Raw genomic sequence first — 12,682 nt, forward strand, 5'->3', positions numbered from 1 at the left:
CAGCAGGTGATGTTATAAATAAAGAAAAGATCAATAGAGACACTTTCAGAATTGTTTATAGGAAGAAGTCATATCAGCCGATGAGGTTAGAAGTAAAGAAAGGGTCAAAAGAGACACTTTATATATATATAAGGTTCATCTTTCACAAAAAAATACCGAAAGAATTTAGTATAACTTTACAAAATATTCATCATGTCTTGTGCAGAATATATTTAACCACATCTAAATCATGGTGTCATCTTTTATCCCAATTTAATATAGATACTTGGGAATAATGTTAATGTGTAATGGCAACTTAAATTTAGCGGTATCCTTACCAATGGAAAAAGCTTGTTTTAAGATTAAGAAAACAATTTTATTTGATAATCCTTGTAAACTTTTAGAAAAATTATTTGATTCATTAGCAAGTCCGATATTGCTGTATTGTAGTGAGATTTGTGGTGTTTTTGATAATTCGGGAGACAATTCATTTTGGAAAAAATCCATATGAGATCATAAAAGAAATTCTAGGTGTTCATTGCAAAGCAATTAATGCTGCTTTATTGTAGAGCCGAACTTTGCACGCTACCGTTGTGGTAAAAAATCTCATTTTATTTATTAATTTTGTTTTAACATATGTTTAGGTTTGAAAACACACTTGTATCCAAATTTTTCTGGCAAATGAAAAAAAAAAAAAGAACCCGTGCACAAATAAATGTATTCTATTTTAAACAATCTAGGATTTTCAAACCTAGCTGGGGGGAAGTTGTCTATATTAAACAATGTTTAGCAAGTATTAAACAACGATTAATTAATCAGTGCACACAGGATCAATCATCAACAAGAGGCTGTCACAACGACAGCAAACCGGATTTATTAACATTTATCTGTGTCCTGTCAATATCACAAGAACCATAACTGATGAGCGGTGAAAGTGAAAATCGTCAATATCAAATTTGACCTCCATTTTGTCAGCAGTATCAACATATTAAAATTTGAAAAGCTTAGTTTGAATGGTGGTTCATGAGTAAATGCAACAACATGAATGGAAACGCCATTTTTCGATCTTTCAAGAACCATAACTCCTGAACGGTAAAAGTCAAAATCGACATTAAAATTTGAAAAGCTTAGGTTGAATGGTTCATGAGTAAATGCAACAACATGAATGGAAACGACATTTTTTCGATCTTTCAAGAACCATAACTCCTGAACGGTAAAAGTCAAAATCGACATTATTGAACTTGACCTCCAATTTGTCATCAGTAACAACATATTAAAATTTGAAAATCTTTGGTTGAACCGTTCATGAGTAAATGCACGGACACGACTTGAAAAGCAATTTTTCAATCTTTCAAGAACCATAACTCCTGAACGGTAACAGTCAAAATCGTCATTATTGAACTTGACCTCCATTTTGTCATCAGTAACAACATATTAAAATTTTAGCTTTGGTTGAACGGTTCATGAGTAAATGCACGGACAACATTTGGTTGCCGCCCACTCTACTGACCGCCGTACATCCCCAAATCAATAACCGACATTTTTGTCACAAAAATCCGGTTAAAAATGCACGATTCATCCAAACTAAAACTTTATAAACAATTTCATAATTCAAGTCAGCGTAGTTCTTATGTTGATGTTCTAAGTAATAAATAAGAAAGGTCATCTCTGTGTAAAATAAGATTAAGTGCACACAATCTTGCTATTGAAAAGGGCGACATTTAGGTTTACCCATGCACCGATGAACGAGTTTGTAATGTATGTAAATCGGGTGAGGTAGAAGATGAAAATCACTTTTTACTAAAATGTGAAAAAAAAATATTTTAACTACAGAATAAACTTTAAAACTATTATAATAAATATACTTCCTACATGTTGTTGTGAAAATCAGCTTAATATTAAAAGCTGCATTAATAGTAATTCTTTAAAAGTCCTGAAAGTGACAAGTTCTTATCTACATAAATATCTGGTATATAGAAATGTGAATTTGGCTTCTTTTAAAACTATAACATATTTAATTATGTTGTTACAATGTACAATGTACTGAAATATGGGCCTTTGCCAATTATTGTAATTGTATTTGAATTTATGCTGATATAAAAGCAAAGTCCCGTAAGACCCCTTTTAATATTTTAAAGAATGATTATATTTGTGTTAAACCCCAAAAGTGACTCAGGAACTGCAGGAATATGATCACTTTTGTCTTTGAACCGACAGTAAAGTCCCTGAGAATGTTGGACATTCTTTGGATGAATAAATACGCAGCCACGTCTAGTCAGAAAGCAGATTTTGCATCCTTTGTCTCGTGATGAGATAAAGTGCCAGGCTCTCTGTACATGTACGTTAATAGCCCTTGGAAGAACTTCTCCTTGCACGGTCTGGAGGTGGGCTGTTGCAAGGCTAAATTTCAATTTCTCTATCCAATATACCATCCAGTGTAATTTCAAATTTGTCGACATTGATTTCGATTAAAGACCTTCCGGTTGTATTAATGATCATTATTATTGATTTGATATCATCATGAGCATGCATGAAATATTTGATGCTGAACGTAAAACAAACCACAAACAATTAATTTAATATTTAAGTGTATCAGTGTAAATTAAATATACTTCTTCTGCTAGTGTTGTGGGGGTATACAATACAATAATACAATAATAATTTATTAACGTCTCACCATCAATAATATAGTATACACAATTCACATTATAAAAGGAAACCTTAAAATTATTAATGCCATTCTAAAAAGAATTATGAGAGACGGATTAAAAAAGAACTATAGTATTTACAAATTTCCAAAAAGCTATTATAAAACAAGTTAAATATTAAAACATATTTACATCAATTATAGGTATAAAACCCGTCTTCTACGATCTAAAAGTTCTTTGATTGATCTATTGGATGACTCTCGTAGCGTCATGTCTCTACCCGTATTGGGACAACACCACAGCGAAACTGAGAGTCATTTTATGTTGAATAATTGAAAAAATGAGTAATTACTAATTAAAAAAGCAAATCTTGGAACACAAGAAAAAAAGATAAAGCAAATTAACACTAATGATATCAAGGTTCCTCTATAAAATATATATGTGAATAAAATGCATAATGATTGTATGTATTGATACAAATTATAAAATACATTTACACCATGATTACATTGAAAGTGTAAGGGTATCCTACATTTATCATGCTAATCATGTTCACTGTGAACGAAGTCAAATTTTAGAATGACTATCCTCCCCCTTTTTACATCTTGTAAATTACTCAAATCATCGTTTTGCATTCATTATAAAATCATAGATAAAAATTATATTAATTGTGTGGCAAACTTCTTTTAGTGGTGTCCAAACAATAAAATTTTAAGAAAAAAAATAACCTATTTCCTCCTTTTAGTTTAAATAATTTCATTTCACTTGGGGTTTTTTATTGTTGCAAGATAATACAATTTATTGTTTCCCAAATCAATATTTTATGCACTATAAAAAAACAAAACTCTTAAAAGTAAATTCAAATTTTACAAACCATTTAAATCATACCTTCCTGCAATCTTACATAACTAATGCTAGCTGTTATTTAACTTAATTAATAAAGTAACATAGCATTAATTTTTAATTTACAACCCGTTAGTGTACAAAGGGAAGCAACTTTAGTTGTTCTACGTAGGGGTAAAATTGGCAGGTTAATGGTGCAAAATCAGCAGGTGCCATATCAGCAGATGAGTGATCTAGACCCGTGGATTAAACAGCATTATAGACAAAGGAAGATAACACTTATTTTTAAAGATACTTTAACAATGACATCATTTATACTTTTAAGAACAGATATTAGATTCCTGCACCTTGCACAAGTTATGTAATTTTCTTGACAAGTGTAACATCCTTTTGTGCCTTGAATATCGGAGCATATGGCTCAATATCTTTAATTGTTTTTACATAGGCGGTAATGGTAACGTTTTTTCCTGTAGCTCAGTCCATATCGTAAACTTGGATATGTATGATAGCTCGTTTCGAAGCTGTGACATTTTCACATATGTGGTTAAATTTTCGGGGTACGAAGTGAGATTACTTTTTCCGTAAATTAGCAAACCCCGAACATCCTTTTGTGATGCGGCTCCTTGTGGTAAAATATCCCCTTTTTAACACAATAAGTTCTTTGAAAATTTAATACTTTGAACACATTCAATAGCTCCATAGTTTTTACACATTTATTCTATGTTCCTCTACTTTCCTAATCACCACAAATAATTAAGTTCAGTCATTTATTAAAAATAGAAACCTGTCCAATATCACTACACAGAGATTTTTTCTTTACACGTGACTTTTGAGTTCCTCATTTCGAGGCGCATTAGGGATGTTGTCCCATATTGCAATCCATAGTTCTGATTTTTCCAAATATTTTTATGTGATCTTCATCGGTATGACATTCTGAATAAATCTGTGTATTTTTGTCCATTTCTGAAAAAAAATAAAGTTGTTTCAGCACTATAAGGCAATGACACTTTTATCGCTATATTTATTTATTTTGAATACAAAGTGTATGCATAATTAATTTCTTCCAGTATACCTTCACTAGTCAAAAGAAGGAAAAAACATCTGAATGTAACCTTAAATTACAACACACAGACCCTGTTAAAGCATTCAATAAAATTTTCTGGTGCCTAAAAGTGCATTTTGACTGAAAAATTATGCAAAAATGAAGATTTCATAACAAAGACACCAAAATACTTAATTATTCCAGCCAGTGGAAACCTTGTATTTTATACTGTAGAAACCACTATAAACTACTGTAATAAAATTAACGGTACCAATTTTCTTGCACCAGATGCGCATTTCGACAATACATGTCTCTTCAGTGATGCTCGTAGCCAAAATATTTGAAATCCAAAACTTATATAAAAGATGAAGAGCTATAATCCAAAAGGTCCAAAAAGTATAGCCAAATCCGTGAAAGGAATCAGAGCTTTGCATGAGGGAGATACATTCCTTAATTTATATTAATTTCTAATATTTTGTAACAGCAAATTTTAATAACACAAAAAAATCCGTATTTTCATGCCAGTACCGAAGTACTGGCTACTGGGCTGGTGATACCCTCGGGGACTGATAGTCCACCAGCAGAGGCATCGACCCAGTGGTAGTAATAAAATTAACGGTACCAATTTTCTTGCACCAGATGCGCATTTCGACAATACACGTCTCTTCAGTGATGCTCGTAGCCAAAATATTTGAAATCCAAAACTTATATAAAAGATGAAGAGCTATAATCCAAAAGGTCCAAAAAGTATAGCCAAATCCGTGAAAGGAATCAGAGCTTTGCATGAGGGAGATACATTCCTTAATTTATATTAATTTCTAATATTTTGTAACAGCAAATTTTAATAACACAAAAAAATCCGTATTTTCATGCCAGTACCGAAGTACTGGCTACTGGGCTGGTGATACATGTAAAAGTCATTTGAATCATATAATTAGAGTGCAATGAAGTGCAAATTTTCAAAACTTGTTCTTTCACATAATTCTATTTGAGAAAAAACGTTTTTTACATGTATTTCAGTGAAAATCTTTTATCAGTGAGATATCGGCATGAGGTTTTAAAGGAAACATTGTGGCATCACACGTAATATGGCGTCATTAACTAACGACATATCAAAATAATGCTAATTATAGTTTGCAGTGTTACATGAAGAACAGTTGCCGCAAGGTTTAACTTGAAATATGGAGTCGAAAAGATCAGTAACCAAGCATTTTCATTTAATGCCAAGACCATAGCAACAGTTTTCATATCAGTATATTTTTAACATACCGACTGTAATTTGAATTGCATAAATACCATAAATAAACAATTTAGAGCTTGCCAAATAAAACAAAATGCTTACCAGTTATTCAGGACTTTTTAAAACCTCTAGTTTGCCATCTCAGGTTAAAAAGTAATGATTTTTCTACCCTATATACCACTTTGCCTCATATTCTTATTAAGAAAAAATTCACATCCCTAATTAACTGGGCATTTAAAAAGTCGGAATGCGAGTACATATGTTCAAACTCTTTTAGATCATTTTTTAGTAGCAATAAACAAAAGAACTATGTCAATTGGACATGCTTTGATACTATTTATGCACTTGAATTTTTACTTGATAACATTTTTGTTCGCTTTGGAGATTCCGTATATCGTCAAGTTATTGGAATTCCAATGGGGACTAACTGTGCACCACTTATTGCGGACCTGTTTTTGTATTGTTATGAGTTACAATTTATGACTAAAATTAGCAAAGACCCATCAAAACAACATTTGATACAAAAATTTAACAATACTTTTAGATATTTGGATGATATATTGGCTCTAAATAATGACGACTTCAGTATGTATACTAAAGAAATTTATCCTGTAGAACTTACTTTAAATAAAGCTAATGATAACAATGACCACTGCCCTTTCCTCGATCTTGATATCTATATCATAAACGGGAAGCTTAATACAAAAATTTATGATAAAAGAGATGATTTTTCATTTCCTATTGTTAATTATCCATTTTTAGATGGTGACGTTCCCTTGTCACCATCTTATGGTGTTTATATATCTCAACTTGTACGATTCGCTCGTGTATGTAACAATGTATTAGATTTTAGCGAGAGAAATTTATGTATTACTGAAAAATTATTACACCAGGGTTTTCGATATCACAAACTGGTCAAAACATTTACTAAATTTTATCACCGGTATAAGGAAATAATTCGTAAATATAACTCAACATGCAGACATCTTATACGTTCAGGTATTTCACATCCAAAATTTTATGGAAATATTCTTTATAAAGCACAAAAATGTCAGTATTCTCCTCAGAAACTAACAAAACCTTTAAATAGACTTATTAAAAGGGGATATAGTTACGATACTGTTGTCAGGTCATTAAAGATTGCATATTTTGGCTTTAACATTGATTCACTGATAGGGTCTTTGCATCGGAACTAAACACATTTATTTCTAAAAAAACAGTTGTTGGCATGACACGGGTTATGTTCTTCTCATATATTTCATGATAGTATGATACTAAACCCCTAACGGGAGGGATTGTACCTGATATTCATATGATGAAGACATAATCTTTCAATCACTTTAATTGAGGTCTGGAGCTGGCATGTCAGTTAACTGCTAGTAGTCTGTTGTTATTTATGTATTATTGTCATTTTATTTATTTTCTTTTGTTACATCTTTTGACATCAGACTCGGACTTCTCTTGAACTGAATTTTAATGTGCGTATTGTTATTCTTTTACTTTTCTACATTGGCTAGAGGTATAGGGGGAGGGTTGAGATCTCATAAACATGTTTAACCCCGCCGCAATTTTGCGCCTGTCCCAAGTCAGGAGCCTCTGGCCTTTGTTAGTCTTGTATGATTTTAAATTTTAGTTTCTTGTGTATAATTCGGAGTTTAGTATGACGTCCATTATCACTGTACTATTATGCATATTTTAGGGGCCAGCTGAAGGACACCTACGGGTGCGGGAATTCTCGCTACATTGAAGACCCATTGGTTGCCTTCGTCTGTTGTTTGCTCTATGGTCGGGTGGTTGTCGCTTTGACATATTCACCATTTCCTTTCTCAATTTTATTTTTTACAGAGTTTGTCTTTAGTGCCGTGTGGAGACAGTAGAGTGCCTCCCCGTGCTTAAGGTTTATGCTCTTATATTATACTAGATTATGGAGTGTGTGTCCGAGCGAGAACTTCTCTATGTTCATTACTTTAGGAATATCTATCAAAAAGTAGTATTTTAATATTCAGCCCCATTCATCTATTTAGTCAGACGTCAGTCGCTACCTTGATATACCCTATCTTTTGTTAAATTTGTCGGGTAACTTATGACAATAAGCATTTGACGTCTTGAGCCGAACAGTTTTATCATTTTTACACAATTTAATCTACTGTGTGATGGTTCATATTCTGGACGCCAGTCTTTGCTCCTTTGTAATAAATCTACATACCAAAAAACAAATATGAAGCTTAGAAATGGAAAAATATTAAATACTAAACTCGTTCAAAGGGTATCTACACGTCTCAATCTTCAGAATCGCTTATCTAAAAATACTACCATAGCTAACGTTTTTAACAATAAAAATCGTGGTTACCCTTCTATCGATAAGTGTCATGCCAAAAAATGACTTACGTGTCCCCGTCTTTCCACCAACAATACAGTAAGGTCCACATTTAATGGTCGCACATTTTCTCTAAATTTTGAAACTGATATTACTTGAAAAACAAACAGTATTATTTATTTACTCACATGAAACAAACCGGGATGCGGTATTCAGTACGTAGGTGAAACTGGGCGATATTTATCAAAACGCACGCAAGAACACCTGTATCGTTTTAAAAGACCCAATAAATTCAAAAGTATCATTTATCAACATCTTAAGAAACACAGTCATCCTATTAAATATTTAACAGTTCAACCTTTAGAAGTAGTAAATAAGCAGCCTGGTGAATCTCATTCCAAGTTTGTACGATCACGAAAAATAAATGAATTAAATTGGATTAAAAAATTACAGACAGTACCCTCTCGGTCTTAATGATAATATCATGGGAATTGGCAATATATCAAGAACCGATTCTGTTAACATTTTGGATATAGTTTCTAAAACTGTTCGTAAAAATCGTTCTCATGGACGCAGAAAAAATCGCAATCAAAGAAAATTTCGGACCAACCATACAAATATTTCGGACCTAATTTCCATTTCAAAAAACAACGGCAGACATTATCTGTTAACCAAGCTTTGTTCTTTACCTATAAATAAATTAAATAAAATTTTAGAGGATTGCAACACAATTTCATATTACAGTCCTAAGTATGAAATTGTCCAAATTATAATGGCATATTGTTATTCTAAACTGTTTCCAAAAATTGATCGCCCTGAAGATCATAAAAAACATTTTATTAAAATAAAGTATGTCAATAAAGGTTTTGATTTTGTAAATATTGCCGGTATTTTTAACGACCATTCTGTTAAAGACCAAATTCCTGGATATTTTGATAATACTGAACTCCCTCTCATTTGTTATATTTACAAGAAATCTACCCGAAAATATGTGTTTAATTATAGCCAATTGTGTAAAGATGTAAATATCACTGAAAATACACCTATGTCGTGTAATTGCAGTAATTCAGAATACACCTATGGACCAATTTCCCATGTTATAACAGGAGACCTTAACATCGTTCGCGACCGAGAGTTAAAATCATTCCTCAGTAAAGGACCTAAATATCGTCCCCCGTCAACTATTAACTGGAATGAGTGTCGTAATATCATCAACGATTCACTCCGCGCCTACTGTTTGAAATGGGTAAAACGGGAAAAAGCTGACAAAAAATCTTTGGACTCTTTTTTTAATTCAGTAATGAAGATAGTTGATATTCGAATACAACATTTTAAAGAACATTTTACCCTCAACAAAAACTATAAAAACCCTATTTCGCGTATCAAAAATAAACTAACAGAACTAGCCAAGGAATTTGTTTTTGTCCCGGCTGATAAAGCTGCTAATAATATCATTATTGTTTGACGTAAATTTTATATAGAGGTTCTGCAAAAGGAAATCACGAATTCACCAACATTCCAACTGACTTCATTTTCAGAAAACGACATCTGTAACAAACATAAACTTTTAGCTACTTCTTTACAAGCAGAACCAAACACAATGAAAGTCCCAACTATGTACTGGCTTCCGAAGCTGCACAAAAAACCTTACAAATATAGATTTATTTCATCTTCCAGCCATTGTTCAACTACTAAATTGTCTGTTTTACTTACTAGTACACTTGGTACAATAAAAAACCTGATAATAAATTGTTCAAATAAGGCCTTTGAAAATAGTGGAATTAATTACTTTTGGAGTGTCAAAAACTCGTTGGAAGTACTTGATAAATTGCATGCATATATTGGTGATTTTGAATCTGTTCAAAGTTTTGATTTTTCTACCCTATATACCACTTTGCCTCATATTCTTATTAAGAAAAAATTCACATCCCTAATTATTAAACTGGGCATTTAAAAAGTCGGAATGCGAGTACATATGTTCAAACTCTTTTAGATCATTTTTTAGTAGCAATAAACAAAAGAACTATGTCAATTGGACATGCTTTGATACTATTTATGCACTTGAATTTTTACTTGATAACATTTTTGTTCGCTTTGGAGATTCCGTATATCGTCAAGTTATTGGAATTCCAATGGGGACTAACTGTGCACCACTTATTGCGGACCTGTTTTTGTATTGTTATGAGTTACAATTTATGACTAAAATTAGCAAAGACCCATCAAAACAACATTTGATACAAAAATTTAACAATACTTTTAGATATTTGGATGATATATTGGCTCTAAATAATGACGACTTCAGTATGTATACTAAAGAAATTTATCCTGTAGAACTTACTTTAAATAAAGCTAATGATAACAATGACCACTGCCCTTTCCTCGATCTTGATATCTATATCATAAACGGGAAGCTTAATACAAAAATTTATGATAAAAGAGATGATTTTTCATTTCCTATTGTTAATTATCCATTTTTAGATGGTGACGTTCCCTTGTCACCATCTTATGGTGTTTATATATCTCAACTTGTACGATTCGCTCGTGTATGTAACAATGTATTAGATTTTAGCGAGAGAAATTTATGTATTACTGAAAAATTATTACACCAGGGTTTTCGATATCACAAACTGGTCAAAACATTTACTAAATTTTATCACCGGTATAAGGAAATAATTCGTAAATATAACTCAACATGCAGACATCTTATACGTTCAGGTATTTCACATCCAAAATTTTATGGAAATATTCTTTATAAAGCACAAAAATGTCAGTATTCTCCTCAGAAACTAACAAAACCTTTAAATAGACTTATTAAAAGGGGATATAGTTACGATACTGTTGTCAGGTCATTAAAGATTGCATATTTTGGCTTTAACATTGATTCACTGATAGGGTCTTTGCATCGGAACTAAACACATTTATTTCTAAAAAAACAGTTGTTGGCATGACACGGGTTATGTTCTTCTCATATATTTCATGATAGTATGATACTAAACCCCTAACGGGAGGGATTGTACCTGATATTCATATGATGAAGACATAATCTTTCAATCACTTTAATTGAGGTCTGGAGCTGGCATGTCAGTTAACTGCTAGTAGTCTGTTGTTATTTATGTATTATTGTCATTTTATTTATTTTCTTTTGTTACATCTTTTGACATCAGACTCGGACTTCTCTTGAACTAAATTTTAATGTGCGTATTGTTATTCTTTTACTTTTCTACATTGGCTAGAGGTATAGGGGGAGGGTTGAGATCTCATAAACATGTTTAACCCCGCCGCAATTTTGCGCCTGTCCCAAGTCAGGAGCCTCTGGCCTTTGTTAGTCTTGTATGATTTTAAATTTTAGTTTCTTGTGTATAATTCGGAGTTTAGTATGACGTCCATTATCACTGTACTATTATGCATATTTTAGGGGCCAGCTGAAGGACACCTACGGGTGCGGGAATTCTCGCTACATTGAAGACCCATTGGTTGCCTTCGTCTGTTGTTTGCTCTATGGTCGGGTGGTTGTCGCTTTGACATATTCACCATTTCCTTTCTCAATTTTATATGTCTGGAACTGAAATAAGACAAAAACATTACTCAGGCTGTGTTATTATTTGGTTTAGATACATAAGTATTATTGAGAGAGCAAAAATCAAATTCTTGAAAGTTTTATCGCAAAGAAAGAAAAATGCTTCTCCCTTGTGGCTTATCAACCTTCATTTAAATCTTTTATATTAGCAGCAACGAGTGCTAGCTAACTACCTTAATAGTTGAAAAGGTGCAGCAATATTGTTTTCAAAAGTTTTGTTGATCCTCCCCCTTTTTCACTGAGAAAAGACAATATCTTGTGATTTGCTAGTGTGCATTACAAATAATAATTCATGATTTCCTTAATACATGTACATGTTTGACTGCTTATTAACTGCATATGATATTTACTGACCATGGGTCAAATTATTGGATAAAAGCACATGTGATGATGTATTTCACTTTACTCGTATGAAGTGTGTTATCTCCCTTGATTATCAGTTATTCCTGTAAACCGGAGTGATAATTACATAACAAAGACTGTATTGTGTCATGTTTACTTACAGCTAAAACTATTATGTTAGTTCATGCCTTTTTCAATTCATAAACAAATTCCTTTCGGATCTCTCGGAGGTGTAAACAAAGTTAGAATTGTGCCTAAAAAAAGTGTTCAGTCCCGTGCAAGTAATGCATTTTAAAAGGGAAAATTTCATTGAGTATTTGATGGTATTTATCTATAATGGTTATCTAAAATCATCTGGGATATCTAGGTATAAATAAAAAAATACTAACCATCATTTTCACACTTTTTCCGGGTGTACAAGGTGAAATCATCCATAGATCACTCTGAAAACTTCTGATTAATCTTTTTGTAAATTGGCTCAATATCTTTAATTGTTTTTACATAGGCGGTAATGGTAACGTTTTTTCCTGTAGCTCAGTCCATATCGTAAACTTGGATATGTATGATAGCTCGTTTCGAAGCTGTGACATTTTCACATATGTGGTTAAATTTTCGGGGTACGAAGTGAGATTACTTTTTCCGTAAATTAGAAAACCCCGAACATCCTTTTGTGATGCGGCTCCTTGTGGTAAAA

The sequence above is a fragment of the Mytilus edulis genome, chromosome 5 (genome assembly GCF_963676685.1).
Source record: "Mytilus edulis chromosome 5, xbMytEdul2.2, whole genome shotgun sequence".
NCBI classification, from domain to species: Eukaryota; Metazoa; Mollusca; class Bivalvia; order Mytilida; family Mytilidae; genus Mytilus; species Mytilus edulis.